This window comes from Ceratotherium simum, chromosome 2 (assembly GCF_057802395.1).
Source record: "Ceratotherium simum simum isolate JZ-2026a chromosome 2, ASM5780239v1, whole genome shotgun sequence".
Classification (NCBI taxonomy): Eukaryota; Metazoa; Chordata; class Mammalia; order Perissodactyla; family Rhinocerotidae; genus Ceratotherium; species Ceratotherium simum.
The window spans coordinates 99,053,238-99,065,984 of record NC_141901.1 but is presented as its reverse complement, the minus strand read 5'-3'; the positions used below and the strand labels follow the sequence as shown (position 1 = coordinate 99,065,984).

At 40.4% G+C, this 12,747-nt stretch overlaps 1 protein-coding gene across 1 annotated transcript in view; it reads left to right on the top strand.

Moving 5' to 3' along the window:
* Positions 1-12,747, top strand: part of NFIA (nuclear factor I A) — a 353,376-nt gene that overhangs the window by 162,738 nt on the left and 177,891 nt on the right. The gene's annotated exons all lie outside the window — the stretch shown is intronic.

The window sequence follows — 12,747 nt, the reverse complement described above, 5'->3', positions numbered from 1 at the left end:
CCCCCATGTGAAAAAAAATACATAGTAGTTATACAAATGTAAAAATGCTCCACATGAAGCATATTGTATTTCTGTTGGTGGTACACTCACAAGAAGTCTCAGAACAGAGTTAAAGCCCCCCCCCCCCCGAATTTAGGGCAGCAGCACCATTTTTTCTTTTTGCGAATGTTACCCATATCTTCCCCAAATGGCGGGTATCTGCATGTAGTCAGATGGGCACACCCTTCCCTGCTACATTTCATTGCCGTATTAGTAATAGAATTTTAGTGTTGACTTAAAAGACAGTCTGCCTTAAAGCAGATTGCATAGTTTGCACACTGTGAATTGTAATTAAAGTATAAGGGGTGCTTATTATGTCAACAACTGGCATGAGAACCCCGGAGCAGCAGGTGACCCCGAGCGTGTGACGTTTGTGACAGCTAGGATCCCCTTTTCACTGGTTTAGCAATCTGAAAGTCCAAATTGAAAGAAGCCCAGAGGCTGTATATTTCGTTAGATCCCAGGGGAAGTACAGGATTCAGCTTCCTTCTGTTTTCCTGGGAGGTCGCCAGAAAGTTTGTAGAGCTCTGCTTCTGTCAGAGGCTCAAAAGAGAAAAGAAAAAGCAGACAAAAAACAAAACAAAACACCATACACACCACAAAACCATCCACCAATCACCCCCGACCGTAAATCTGACATTTCCCACAGTCTCTCTCAGACCACAGTGTTGCTGTGTCAGCAGTATGCCCCTTGCTTTGACTTGTGTGAAAGGAAGGCTCAGTGTTCTAGCATTTAAAAAATATTTAATCATCCATGTGCAGTGATTCTTTTGGTATAAAACCATGAAAAATTATCAAGTACAGCTATCATGATTTACTTTAAATAGTTTTAAATATACATTAGATTCTTCTCACCTTCTAGAATGGGGTAGAAGTCTGAATTTGGAAAGATGAAACTCCATGAATAATAAAGGAAACAGACTAAGGAGACATGCCATATGTGTTTCAGTTCTTATTGTGGTGAGTAAACCATTTGAAAAAAACCTTTTGAAATGTGGTCCCATTAATGGTGTGCTACTTTAGGAGGCTCAGAACCTTGCAACAGTAGATTCTGATTGTATTCCGTCATGAGTGTAGACCCCACGAAGGTTTTGCTTTTGGTCTCTGTCCTCTGGGAGCCTGACTGGCAGTTGCAGGAGTGAGGGAGCAGGTGCCTGTCTTCCTCGGCGCCTCCCACTGGACCATGGGCTCTTCCTTCTCAGAGTTTCCATGTCACAGAAATGGGAACTGTGGTACTTTATTGCTTAACTTTGGAAATAGATCTTTTGGTAGTTGGTTTTGAATTTGGGACTGAAGCTTCCCACATAAACCAATGTGCTGAGGCCTAGTCTCTGCCCTCAGGAAGACCAAATTTAAGCCCAATAGGAAGTATTTCCAGCCCCGCACGTACCTAGCAAACCTTTTAGTCCCTGAGTGTTGTTAAATTTAAATTAGAAAATGAGAATTCTCTGAACCCAGACTCCACTTTTATTGTGTTTTATATTTTGGTCAATAGGGGAGTGGAGACAGGAGGGTCTGAATTGTAGGAGAGTCACAGTAGCAGTTGGTGCCCCATGCGGCTGTGTGTGCTGGTGTGGCCCCGGAACAGAACTGCAAGGCTTCAGAGAAGGATGCACCATTTTATAAATTTGGTACACAAATTAAAACCTTCCAACTTTAGAGCAGCATTCAGGTGTTATTAAGGGACCACCAGTTGTTGTTGTTTTTTTTTTATTATAGCCCACCTATTTTAGCAAATTTGCAATTAGTTGATTTCTCTTCCTTTGTATTTTTCAAGGTCAGTTCCTCTATTCAGCCAAAGGGAAACTCGAAGTCCTTAGCAGAATTTTACCTGTTAGAGAGATGAGAGTCGTGAGGTTGGGGGGATGTGACAGAAATTTGTCTGTCTGTGCTGTGCCAGGTTAGCTGACTAATCATCAGTTTATGTAGTGACATCAGCGTGCAGAGGTAAAAAATTGTCCCAGGTCATGAATTTTCCTTTTTTTACTTAGCTCCGAAGTGAAGCTTTTTTTTTCTCTCAGTGTGTTATCTGAATACTACTTCCTTAATCTTTAATCTTAGTTCATCATCCCTTATCATATGTACTTACCTGCCTTGAAAATATGTATTATGTTGTTTTATATCTGTACAAAATCATATCATTTCATGGATATTCTAAATATAGTCTGTTAATAAATAGCACCAGTACAATGTGAGTTTATGAAAATAAGCAATTTTCAAGACTTTGAGCTAATTTTGGAAACAGCATTCTCAACTTTAGGCCAAGTTTTTAAAAAAAGAATTTAAGAGTATCTGAGATTGTGCCTACATTAAGCCAAAGGTGAAAGGTATTCTGTTGAGTGAAATAGGGTGTGGAAAACAGGCTGCGGATCAGAATTGGTCTCCAGCCTAACAACAGATTCAACACAGTTTCAATAGCCGTCTTCTGAAAGGCATGTTAGAATGAATATAAAATGAATACAAAATAGAGTTTTTTGTATCTTATTTTTATTTATCTAAATGTAACTTCTGATGCCTCTTGTTGTTGCTGTTCTCAGTGACAGCAGCGTCACTGACACACTAGTCCAAACGTGGTTGTGTCACTCCTCCACGTACTGAATAAAGTGCTCTTGCTCTCTGGTGTGGTTCAAGGCGCCTTCAGGAATTGTGAAACCAGAAATGCAGAAGCCCGTCATCACATACTGCAGGGACTTTCTGTAGTAAGGACCTGCAAGGATTTATGTTAGACCAAATTTGTGAGCTTAACCTTATTCCTTCTACTACAGCAAATGGGAAATGTTTTTTAAAGACCCTGGTCCCAAAATATTTGCAGAGTTGTCAGCATTGTCCCATAATTTTAGTAATCCACTTCCCTTTTAGATTCTAATTTTTGTTGGTTTATATTTCAAATATTACATTATCTAATAGGATTATTGTGAGCACTAGACAAGACACTTGCCCATCTCTGATAGAGAGAAGGAAGTTGCTTCTTTATGTGTAGCTATTCATTTTAGCCTTAATTGAAAAATCCAGCGTGTTTTCTAACTGGACTTTGTTTCTGCTGGAAATAGAAGAGTCTGCACACCATCTCTGGAGTAGCCCTTACCTTAATGTCTTGCCCAGATTGGCCTCTTCCCCGTTGCTCTGTTCAGGGTCACTTACTGAGCATTTACTATGGACAAGCCACTTCTTTAGGCAGGTGGGAGCTTTGTGCCCTGAAGGGCTTACAACTTGTTGGAGAGACAGATGGGCATTGTACATGTGGAGAAATTAAATAGGAGCTGAGCCCTGTTCTTTTTTTTTTTTTTTTTTTTTAAAGATTTTATTTATTTATTTTTCCCCCCAAAGCCCCAGTAGATAGTTGTGTGTCACAGCTGCACATCCTTCTAGTTGCTGTATGTGGGACGCGGCCTCAGCATGGCCTGAGAAGCAGCACGTTGGTGCGAGCCCGGGATCCGAACCCGGGTCGCCAGCAGTGGAGCGTGCTCACTTAACCACCAAGCCACGGGGCCGGCCCTGAGCCCTGTTCTTAATAACCAGGTTGTAAGAGCCAGAGGAAGGGCGATTAATTGTGCCAAGAGGAAGGGAAAGGATTCTGTCTTCATCTTCGTCTACAGGAGTGTGTGCTTATAAATGTGACTAAATGGGATTGGGAGAGAATGTGATTACCCCTGTGCCTAAGTGGGGTGTTTGTGAAAACGGGGTAAAAGCAGAGCCAGAACTGGGCAGATTGACCAAAGTCTTTTCCAATATTTGATAAAAAGCATCAGGTAAAGTGTTGCAGTTTTAATCAACGTATTTAATGGCAGTTGAGGGTTAATAAACTCAGTGGATGCTCGTCCTGGTTATCAGCGTGTCGTTGCCATGCAGTTGTGAAGAGTAGTTTGGGCGTGTTTGTGCAATCCCAGTGGGTTAATTACTCATCACAGTAGTCCGTCACTCATTCCTTAGGCAAAGGGACTTCTGAGCTTGCAATAGATGATCCTGTGTTGCAATTTTGTTTTTAAATTTAGCTAAGTTGGAGCCCACAGAAAAAAATCAAGAGAACAGAAGAGGAGAATTTTTGAACCAATGAATTTGTGCAGTCAAGGCAGGGGACCAGTTTGAACAACGTAGGTCTGACGTCTCTCACAAAAAGGCAATGCCTACACTTACGGTCATCACCTCAGTGTTCTGCTTGCCTTTTTTCTAAGGACATGACATCTATTTGCCATATGATTTTTCAGAAGATATTTGTACTCATTTATTCCATTTTCTCAAGGAGCTTTCAAGCATATTTTTCAATGTGTGAGCCCCAAGACCATGTTTCTCTCTGGCTGGTGCTGTCCTGTCGCGAGCAGTGTGTGATCCTGCTGGATCCTGCAGGGGGTGAATGTCAGTCAGCTCCCTGGGCTGCAGGCTTGCTGTCGCGTAGATGTGGTGGGCACAGAAGTTTGAGAGCCTTCCCTTCACTGCTCTGTCTCCAGTGCTCAAAGAGTGCTTGGCACACGGTGGGTCCTCGGTAAACAGTTGTTATATTTGTGGAATGATGTGCTGACTAAATGGTTAGAGCGCATAATGAAGGAATTTTAGTAGAGTTTCATTTTCTTTGGTTGCTAAATGATTTGTAATATTTTAATCAGTTTATGAGAAATTTTCTAAAATTATTTCAGATGTATCAGTGACATCTGAAGCCCAATTTACTGTTTTTCAATCGTTAGTTTTGGGGACATAAAATTCTTAGGAAAGCGTGATTTACACTTAAAGAATTTAGAAATTTTATGGGAAATCTAGAGCTCATTTACTTTAATAAGGTTTACCAAGCTTTTCACAATAGATTCTGGATCCCAGATTTCCTGATTCTGAACCTGGTGTTCTTTTTTTGGATATTAAACCAAATACCGTAAAGCTCCTCCTCTCTGTTGCTCTTGCTTTGATCTCTCATTGTGAACACTTCCTCAGAGCAAAGAGGGATCACGCCGGGCTCCAGAGAGGAGTGCTCGGAGGTGAGCCTCGTGTGGGAGAGTGGTGGGCCCTGCAGGGTGCGGCCAGCAAAAAGCGAGCTGGCGGTCTGCCTTCCATGCAAAGGTTATTTTTCTTATTACAACAAAACTAATTAGTGGATTTTCCAATGTAAGGAAACGTTGCCGTTGGTAAAAGTTTCCTCAGTGTGCCAGAAAGCAGATGGTGCACCGAGCAGTGTTTTCTTCTGCCAGGCTTTGTATGTGCTTTCTAAACCTGCAAAAGATTCTGCCTTTCTAGATTCAGATTTCTGATCTTTTTTATTTTTTAACAGAAATGGAAACTCATCTTTAGTGTACTTGCATCATGTCGCCTGTTTGACATGTCATGATTCCTTGAAGATGTTGTGTAACATCTGCTGGTGTTCTGCATGAATTTCTTCTCTAAGAGTCGCAGGACTTTTTTATGTTGTTCTCTACTTTCTCTCCTCAGAAATCAAGAGTTTGTACCTTGAGAGTGCCACCATAGGGAGTTTTCCTGGGGTTATGAAAAACAGCGTTCACAATTTTCTTCATGGAGAAATCTTTTTTGTTTTGTTTTGTTATATTCCAGTTACTGTGTACACACCAGCTCTCCTCCCTCAGGCTCCTTTGAGCTTGCCTCTGTTCACCGTGACGTCCGTGTTGGCACACAGTGTTGAGTAATTCATTTCCCTATCTACTGCTGGTGAGGTGTTACTCTCTTGCTGTTAACTCATAATTTTCTTTTTGCCTAATGTTTTTTATGAAATTCATTCCAGATATGTTTGCTTAAAGTCTTCCCTTGTAAGTCTAAGCATGTCTGTACAATACCAACATGGTGGTATTTAAACAAAGTGGTTTCTGATTTTAAGGCCAATTTGGAGACTGTATAACTGCAAGGATGTAGACATGAGGCTGTTTTGTATGGTAAAGACTTATGGCTTTGTTGACTAAGACTTGAGAAATTTTTCCCTTTCTACAGGACCTCCATTTAGAAGAGATAAGGAAATTGTTAAATCATTAGATGAATTGTTAAAGTATAAAATGAAAACCAACCCAGTGATTTTTTTTGGGAAATCATTTGGGTAAATATAACAAGAGAGAATTTTCCAAAAGTTACTAAATAGAAAAGTCTTATGAAATGACATTGGGAGGTGATAGCCAGAATCAGAGGCAGTGAGGAAGCGCCTTCACCCCTTCTTCTGCACCATCCCCGTGCAGGCTCTGCTGCTGCTCCCTCTACCCCCAGGGGAGCCTGATGGTCCAGAGACCCTGTGCTGGTGTTAGTTCACCTTTAGTCCCTGAAGGCACTCTGATTCTTTTTGCTTGTAACTTTTCTCGTGTTTGTTGCAAATAAAATTTCCTTTCTCACTCCAAGAATTGCTATTTCTGACTGTTCAAATGATACCACTTCTTTTGTTACCAGGTTTTTTCTTTTTACTATTTCTTCTTTTTCTTTGTTTTTTCCACTTATAATTTGTTTTTATCTTCTTTTCTAGTAACAAAAATAAAACAAGACAGAGTTTGGAAAGGACGCTCATAGATTTCAACCAAAAATGATTTAGTCACTGTTTGTTCCTTGCTTATCTTAAGACTGTAGATCTGAAAAGACAGAGGTGATACTGAAATCCCTCTGGAGCACAGGCTAGGGCCTTGGCTGTGGGAATGCTGCAGGGATGTAAATGTTGCTCCAGGAAGCCCAGCAGGGCCAGGGTACAGGGTCAGGTTGCCTGAAAATGAGGGTGTGATTGGCAGGTAGGACTGCTTGCTTGTGATGCCCCGCCTTCCCCTCAGCTTCTGCTTGTCTGTAGTTCACCATAGCCGAAAAATTGGAAAAACCATGGAGCCCAGAGATTTGTCATTTTTGTTGAATGTAAGCAAACAGATGAGCCATTTCCTATTTATAGAAATCTCTACCTCCAATATCCTCCTCTGATAGACTTTGGAAGGGGTTCTAATTTAGAGAAACTGCATGTTCCCACCACCAGTAGAGAGAGGGGAAGTAGCTACTCTTAAACAACAAGGAACATGCACTTTTACAAATGATACAGAGTTGAATGAGTTTATGTGTTACCTCAGGACTGAATAAAAGCTCACAATGCTTTGCACACAGTAGGTGATCAATAAATATTTGATGGACTGAAATAAGTAAGCTTCTTCCTCCTGAGAATGATAATAATTTTTGGAAAGTGAATCAGAGGAAAGTTCTAATCACCCACTTAAACTTTTTGATGAAGAGAAGCTGCAGAAATAGCACCTGTATTAGAGACTTCCCAGAGACGTGATTTTTTTAATCAAAATAAATCCAGGTGACAAATAAGAAGCTTTTTTTTTGTTTAAAGCGCATGCTGAAGATAGTTCATTTAGCTAATCTTACCCAAACTGTTGCTAGGCATTATGTGGAAGACAATTCAATTTTAGGATTATTACTAAGCAGATTCCTCATCCATGCTGAGTTACTGAAATGGAAAATACTTATCTCCCCCCCAACATAACCACAGAAAAAGAATGTAGATTGCATCCTAAAATGAAAACAGAAATGACAGCTAAACTGAACCTTACATGGAGGTGAGAGCGCATAAGCTTAACTGCGTTTAAGTGGGTAGGACCACCACCTATGGTGGATTTCTGAAAGCTTTTCCGGATCGCAAAGCTATATAAGCGAATTCATGTGTTTTAATTATCTGGGTTTGTTTTTTCCTTGTTATGCAGGATGTTTGCAGTTTTCTCATTTGTATCAACTCACACATTTTTGAAATTTTATAATTCAGTATAGTTTTGAGTGTGGATTAAAGTTCACTGACTAATCTTTTTTAGCATGTTCAACTGCTCCATGGTAAGAAGATACGCAGAGCTTGATGACTTCCAAGTGTGGTTCAAACATCCACAGCACTTGAGATTAGCACCCTGTGAAGACATTTTAAATATTGTACTGCAATTAATTTTAAATAACTTAGCACTGCATATGTCAGGGAGAAAGCCATGATGGGATCCAAATGGAAACTCCTAAAAATGAAATGATTCAGTACATTGAAATCATTCTATCTGCCTTAAAAACACAGAAGCAAAACATATATGACTGTTTCTACTTGCAGAAGGCTTGAGTGAATTTCTAAAAGCTCAGACATCACTCGAACTTTATTATGATAATGAGAGAAGTCTGAAGACCATTTCTGGTTGACCAAATGAGTGATAACTCCCTATTTTCAGGCATTTTTGTTATAGGTCCAGAAACCAAGTTATTAGGGAAAAGTTAGTGAAATGGAAAGCACATTTATTTTAAAGATATAAAAAGAAGGTATATCTGAAGTATTTTTTTTGAAGTATTGTCCTAAATTCTAGGACCTAGAACCTAGACTAAATTCTTTAAGGATACCTTATTCACTAGCTCCTAAAACGAAGTTTTCTGGTGTTCTGGATGACATAGTGGATCAAGATATAAAGACAAAACATTGTTTATGGGATTCGGTGGTTAGGGTTGGCCAAGTTACTGAACATAAACATTTGCAACTCTTAGTGGGCTATTTGCAGTCATTTGTAAAGTAAAGAAGAGACAGTCTTTGACTTATAATGATTATTGCACTCATGTTATTTCTGATTGCACTTATGATCAGCAGCAGATAAGAAAATATCACCCAGTCCCTTTTGATGAAATGGGGGTCCCAGCCTTGACTGCCTCCAGAAGACCAGCACCTGGATTGCTGAATCACATCTACTTCAAAGTAGATCTGCTTCAAAGTAGAACTCTAGGGCTGGCAAGAACCTCTGCAGGATCCCTCACACCCCTCATTCTGGTCCTGAATTGAGGACCAGAAAGCAGGCCTTCTGCCTCCACAGGGTCTCTCCTCACTGTGTGGAACATACCACCATCCAGTCCTGCAGTCTCCCCAAAGCCAGAAAATCCACCCAAAAACATCTGTTGACATCTCCTAAGATAGGCCCTGTTGTATTTCTTGGCCCCAAAGAGCCGTTTTTTCACCTTCTGATTTCAATTTCGTTTCAGCAAATGTCTATTAATACCTATATGCTCCAGATACTGTGCTGTCTGGCAGTAAAAATGATGAGGCGGGAAATAAAAGTAAGCAAGTCAGCGTGATTCTTCAGCCGGTGACCTGCTGTAGGACACCTGCCTGGTGCCCGGGGCGGGGGAGCTCCGGTCATTCACGAGGCGTTTAAATGGTGCCGTCCGGGCCTCCCAGTCCTACGAGTCAGGCGTTCGGAGGAGGGAAGGGGCTGGTGTGAATCTACACAGCTGACGTAAATGGCCAGAGTGGGGCTGGAAGCCAGGCTCTCTGATTCAAGCCCTTGGCCTTATTTGTTGTTCCCCAGCCGCCTCTGTTAGAGGGAAGACACTGGCCTGCTCTAACATTCTGCACTACCTAGGAAGTTGTTTCTAAGGGGAAAAAATCTGATTTTTAAAAACTGTTTTGATATTTTGTACCATTCCCAACAATGCTAATTATGCGGTAGTAGCTCCGTATTTCACTTGGAAGGACCCTGGCTAAACCTCTCTGTCTTACCAGAAAAGCTTATCCCAACCATTACCACCATTTAGTGTCCAGGCTACTGTGAATTCTGTTACAAGGCCACAGTCAGTGGTCCTGATTGTTGCTAATAGTGAGAGAATAAAAACGATTATGAAAGTACACACTAACATGTGCTGTACATTGATTTCCCCAGGAGGCAGGCCTTCATCAGGAGTGGTGAGATTGTTACCCTGACTGACTGAGAAAGGGACCTTGCCTTTTTAAGTTTCCTATCTCCAGGTGTGCTGGGTGAAAGGCACAGAGTAGATGCATTAATGAATGCAGTGAATTAATGAATGAGTAGGCCCAAAGACAAGGAAATGAAAAGGAAGCAGTGCTGTTTCAGGAGAATGTTCCAGCATTGTTTTCCCCTCTGGTTAGGAGTAGTGGTGTGAAGATTGCTAACACTGCTGAATCCCAGACTTGTCCAAAATCTCTACTTACATCCCTCAGCAGTGGTGGAACTCACGAACACCGTCATGACAGTCCTGTTTTCTCAAATGCTTCAGGAAAATACCAAAAAAAAAAAAAAAGAAACAAAAAACCCCGAACTTCCTGATTTACCCAACCACGGAATCTTCAACCTTCTCATTAAGGCGTCTGCATATTTTAGGCGAATTGTTCCTCTGCCATCCTCATTCCCATTCTTTCACAGAATTATTTTCTGGTGATGGACATGGCAGGATCCAGCTGTCTGATTTTTGAGTTTGGTCTTTCAGTCAGTGGACTTACCTCTCTCCCCCCAGGTTTTCTTCCCCCGCCCCCCCATGCCTTATTTCCCTTTCCTCCTTTTTTCCTTTCCAAGCAGGAAAGTGTCCCAGTAAACCCCCAATCCTGTCTTTCACAATTCCATAGGAGCTTAGCTCTGAGGGTCTTCTTCTTGAGGCCTTAACCTTACTTTCAGACAGTCGTCGTTATCTTTGTCTAAAGGTCATCGCTAAATTGAATAAAGGGAAAGCTGTGTTTTCCTGTCGATGCACAAAGGCTGTATTGACTTCTCTAATCCAGTTTGCTGAGGGGTGAGAGAATTAAATTAGATATCTAAGCACAGAAATTGAGAGCCTTTGAAAACAAAGATAAGGAGACAAGACTGTCTTTTTCCCTTTTCCTGGGAGCTCTGGGCTCGAGGTTTTGCAGGTGTGTCATCTGATCCCGGGCTCGCATCGATCAGAACTGTGCCAATGCATATTTAATTAGCAAGGGGACCTGGATGCATCAGAGCCATCATCCCTATATTGAATGGACTGTCAGACTTTCTGCACACTTCTCCACCCCCACCCCCCCACCACGCCCCCTCCCTCCCTCTCCTCCTTGTTTGGGCAGCTTCTGCATTTTGTCTGAGCAGCTAAAAAGTTTCTTTGTTTTTAGCTGCTGATGCATACAGCACCACTGAGGAGAATACAAACAAGTAGAGTCCTAAAGTGTTTATTTTGTCTAGGAAGACAAGCTAAACCAATTCGATTCCTCTGGTAAGATTTTCAACCTCTGTAGAAAACCAACAAGAAAAACGAAACAGAAAGAAATATACTGTTCAACTCTTCACGTGTAGATTTTTTTTGAGAGAGTTATATTAGGATTAAAAAAAAAAAAAGAGGATCCCAGGATAAATACTTTAGTAATAGAATTAAAGAATAAATACTTTTCTATCAAAGTGTTCTCTTTTAAAAACTCGTTTTTGATCATTAGGTACGGCATGTTAGCCAATTTTTTATTTATCAGTCCAATTTGAGTGGTAAAGTCACCATTCTGTCCTGAGTCTGTCATGCCGTTGGGGAATCCAATGAACGTAGAAAAGTTATTTAAGATACAAAATGGGCTAAAACTGAGAGCTGGACGTATTTTTTTTAAAGTTTCCAAAGTTTCTTAGGAGCTTCTGTTGGTGGGGATTCTTAAAGTGTCAGGAGGTTTGGAGTTCTGCCTCAGACAGGTTATTTCACGGGATTATGGTCACTGTTCGTTTTCACACAGGTTACAAAGCCTGAATACCCAGACAGAGTGTTGTCTGATAAACAGATGTAATGCACCAAGTCTGCTTGGAATAAAGAGCAACAGTCTGTGAGCACATGCTTAGGACTCACTGGAACTCATCAGCACAGCTGACTCGGAGTTCTCTGTCTCCAGTCTACTTTTGAGGTAGCTTGTTGCTGGTAAAGTAACAAGGAATTATTTTTCTTCCTACAATTTGCTGCAGAGACTCATGGGAAGTTCATTTGCATACATCTTGTTACAAAGACTGACTACTTCCTGGCTTAGACAAAGTGTTGCCTGATAAACAGACTTAACACACAAATGTCTGTCTGGAATAAACAACGGCAAGCTGAGATTTACATTTCCATTATCAGAGATAATCTCTTTCCCAATATATGGGAATTAAGGACCTTTTCTTTACAATCAAGTCTGTGATGCTGATGTTTTATACCAGAATCATGTCATGTGTGAGTTGAGGTTGATTTTTTAAAAGAAACAAAAAACTTGTTTGGATGGGAGGATTTATATTACAGGGTAAATGTACACTTCTTTTGTGGCACCTTATAGTTTTAAAACCAGGTTTTCTTGCATTCTTCTATTTGATCCATACAACAATTCTGTTAAGTTAGGCAAAATACTTATTAATGTCCCCATTTTACAGATGAAGAAACCAAGATCCAGAGCAGTTAAATTATATAGCTGAGACTTTTTAGGACACTATCTTTTTACCATTTTATGCTCCTTTCAGTAGTGAAATATGAATGCAAAAAAAGTTAATACTTAGAGTACTACCTGACTCTAAATAGTATGGTTACCCTCAACAGAGGACATTGTATTATTTTAATAACTTTCTTTACAGATATCCAGACACATGAAAATAATGCATATAGGCTATAACTTAATTATGCATCATTTTCATTTGATACATTTGTTTTTACAACATGAAAGTTTATGGGGAAATTTTTTACTTGAAGTTGTAGAGATGATTACATGAGTAATCTTCAAGCATATATTCTTTTTCTTTTTTGAGGAAGCTTGGCCCTGAGCTAACATCTGTTGCCAGTCTTCCTCCTTTTTGCCTTTTTTCTCCCCAAAGCCCCAGTAGATAGTTGTATGTCATAGTTTGGCATCCTTCTAGTTGCAAGCATATATTCTTTTAAGAACTCCAAGAACTTACTGTTATAATTAATATTGTTTGTGAAAAAGTGACTAAAAAGGGACAATGGAACACAATTCTGATATGCAATAATGTTATAGTGATGGCTTTTTACGTA